This window comes from Hibiscus syriacus, unplaced genomic scaffold, assembly GCF_006381635.1.
Source record: "Hibiscus syriacus cultivar Baekdansim isolate YM2019G1 unplaced genomic scaffold, ASM638163v2 tig00110458_pilon, whole genome shotgun sequence".
In the NCBI taxonomy this organism is placed as follows: Eukaryota; Viridiplantae; Streptophyta; class Magnoliopsida; order Malvales; family Malvaceae; genus Hibiscus; species Hibiscus syriacus.
The window spans coordinates 339,121-342,794 of NW_024062745.1; the positions used below are offsets into that span (position 1 = coordinate 339,121).

The 3,674-nt window shown below is 39.4% G+C and overlaps 1 pseudogene; it reads right to left on the reverse strand.

Moving 5' to 3' along the window:
* Positions 1–482: 482 nt before the first annotated feature.
* LOC120126409 lies at positions 483–3,327 on the reverse strand (annotated as a pseudogene).
* Positions 3,328–3,674: the final 347 nt, after the last annotated feature.

Sequence of the window (3,674 nt, forward strand, 5' to 3'; positions counted from 1 at the left end):
CAACTTTGCCAAATGCCCTCTTCTACATACAATGGGTCATGATGATCTTTTATCTAGTTTGCCAACTTTGGCTCGATACGGTGCAGTAGCCACAGATGATTTTACCGTTGGACCCTGAGAGAATTCACATGCCAATCTTATTTCATCAGGAGGTATGAAACAGTACGCGGACAGGCCTGGAACATTGAATGCCACTTCTTCGATTACCCATGCTTCTTCCATCCTGGTCCGAGTGTGGCTCATTGCAGCATCTCCAAATCGGAAAAGGGTCACCATGCAGCGACCCGAGTGAGCAATCATTATTCCTTCAACAGGTATGTAGTCCTCGAGAAATGAATTGATTGTAGTCTCCCAGTACACAGCGTCTCCACCGTTGTTCTGTATATGGGTTAAATGCAAGTCTTCATAGTGCACAAGAGAGTGCTTCATTTTTTAGAATATTGATCAGTTCCCATCATCGTATTAGAGAATCTGTTGTTATTCGTCGCGGTGACTGCATTTTTCTCTAACTTCCAGTGACCGAACAACGCTTGGATAGTTCTATCCTGAACCCAGTGGGAGGGAGAGCATTGCCACGTATAACAAGGTAAACAATGAATGCCAAATATGCAGCGGTCCATATAGAGATCAGTAGTCCAAACAACAGCCCCTTCACTTTGGAAACAAAGAAATCAAACAAAAGATACCCGTTGATTACTATTACAAGGGCAGCCACAGTCCAGGCAAGTCTCTGCAAAATAACATAAAAATCATCAAATTTAGCTGTTTTTTTTCCTAATGATACATGCAAGCATTCTTTGGATATCTATTAATTCACTTAAGTACCATCAATCGCAGCAGCACAAGCAGATGCAAAACTGTAGACATCAAAAACTAGCTACAAGTTTCCATTTCCGAAACATGGAAATCGGAAAGCTGTCTAAGATTTGATGATCGCAAAATATACTTTGCAAATGAATATACAACTAAATGGAAGTGCCTAAAGAATAGCAATGAACATGTATGTCATAAGGTAATTTAGGATAACCCTCCAACAAATGTCAAGAATACTCCATCACATATGCTTTCTACATATACGCAAGCATACCAAATATCAGCCAGCTTTATTCCTTTCCACTGTGTAGGCCTAGGCCCTAGCCAGTAACAGTGATGACAAAATGAGGGCAACGACCTTCCAGATGAGTAAATGGATACAGAATATCAGTGAAAGGAAATATTAGATGGGTCCTTTGGTTGCAAGTTTTGCATTACTTGTATCAAAACTTGATAAACTATAGGTTTCCATGGTAGAAAATCAATTAAAATTACTTGTGTTTAAAAGACACTGGTAGATATGAAGAGCAATAAAAGTGAGGCAAGCAACTATGGAGATGGGAACATAAACTACTGGCAGTTGACCATGTTTGTTATGATGATCTATTCACAATCAAAATGTCAAGAATATTTATGCTAACATATAAAAAATGACTCGGTTTTCAAACATGATAACTGCAGATACTTCTAGTTATTATAACTAGCAGGCCAAACTAAACTACCAACAATAGTCACTAATGTGAAGCAACATATAGTATAGATAAAATTGAAGACAAGTGAAACAGAAGGCGTACCTCAAGAATAAGCCCAACCCTAAAGACCCCCATGACCAGCTCCTTGGAGACCAAGGTTAGAAGTGGTATGAGTGCAAAAGGAATCTGAATTGACTGAAGTACATTAAGCCATTCATTCAAGGTATCCAAAGAGGCTTCAGATGTATTAAAGACAATTGCTACAATAATTTTCGGCACAATTGCAAAGCTTCGTGTAATCAATGCCCTCAACCACTTCTTCAAACGAAGATTGAGAAAACCTCCCATTATAAATTGGCCAGCATAGGTCCCAGTTATTGTACTGCTTTGTCCAGCTGCTAGCAAACCGATACCCCATATGTAGAGAATTGGAAAGAGTCCTCCACCATACTTCTCCTCAAGATACTGCCCTGCGTTAACTAGTCCTATGCTATTAGCTTGTTTTGTACCATAGAAACCCTTGGCAAAGATCGTTGTCACAAACAAATTGATCATGAAGGAAACCATAAGAGCAATGGATGACTCAATTGAGTAGTAGTTCAGTGCCTCTTGGACTCGGCCTCTCTTCTTCGGATCAATCTTTCTTGATTGTACCAATGCAGAATGCAAGAATACGTTATGAGGCATTATAAAACAACCCACAACTCCCACAGCTTGCCGAATTGTTTTTGAGCCAATTCTAGGAACCAAAATACCTACAACAATGGCAAAAATAAAATGATACTTGAAAAAAAAATATTAGCTTGATACGGACCAATTATTGTTTTTATTTTTAAAAAGAAGCCAAACCTATTAGTAATTCTTTCCCACTGGGTTTTGTATCACCAAACATCCAAGCAAATGATAAAGCCATAGTTGCTATTAAAACAGCAAAAACAGCTTCTAGTTTCCTGACTCCATAATTCTCCATGAATAAAAATATAAAACTGTAGACAGAGAGGGTGTAAAACTTGTTAGAGGTGAAATAAATTAGTACAAGTTTAAATAGAATTTGACTTGACCTTCCCCAGTTAAGTACCAGAAACCCAAACTTCAGATTCAGAATAAACTAAATTTATATTACTCCAGATAAAGGCTTTTACCAATCCGATGCGGTAATTAAGACACCTGCCCATAGCGGCAAAGCTCCTTTACTTAAAATTTGGATAGCTATAGCACTCCCAATAACCTCTTGAATGTCAGCCTCGATAAGCGCCAATTCCGCCACGAACCACAGCACAAAACGAGCCCAAGTCGGATACTCCTCCCGGCAGAGTTCCGCTAGATGCCTGCCAGTAACCACCCCGAGCCGAGTCGATAACAACTGGATCAGAAGGCCCATGACGGTAGCTCACATCAACAACCAAAGCAGAGAGTAACCCGCAATTGCGCCAGCCTGTAGATCACCTTCCAAATTCCTCGGATCTAAAAACGCTATACTCATAAAAAAAACCCGGTCCAGTAAACATCCATAGCTTCTTCCAGGAAAAAGGAGGGACGTAATCGACGTTTCCGATGGATTCCGGGGTTTCCAAGTCGACTATGACGATTTTCTCTCGGGATTCGAATGTGACCTCGTTTTCATCATCGAACGACGGGGAGGAAGGAGGTTGGGATGCTAGGAGGCGTTTGGATTCGGATTCCTCGGTGGTGTCTTGGTCCTTGTCCGGTTCTTCTTTCAAAGACTCCTCCTCTCGGGTTGGGTAATTCATCGTAGAGGTGAATTGTATTAGCTTGTGTAGCTGCCGCCGGTACTCTTCTGTTCAAGTGGTAAGCTTTACCATCGAATGTGGTAAGGCGTTGAAACTTATATCGGCATAAATTAAATGAAATTAAATACTCTATTCAAGCCAGCTACGACCATCTCGTATTAGATCAGGTTAGGATTATTTTTATATTTTATATTAAATGTCGTTTTAACTGTAATTATATCTAATTTTTAACTACTTCCTTATAATTAGTTTATAATCCAAAACATTTTGACTACGGTGGCTCTGTTTTGGTGTTGTTCGTAGGTTGCCGATATTTGTTTATATATTATTATATCAGTGTGTCACATGACATTTTTACAAAATGTTGAGTTAGATTAACATGCATTACGGTTGAATAACTTAAGGACTAAACTGAATA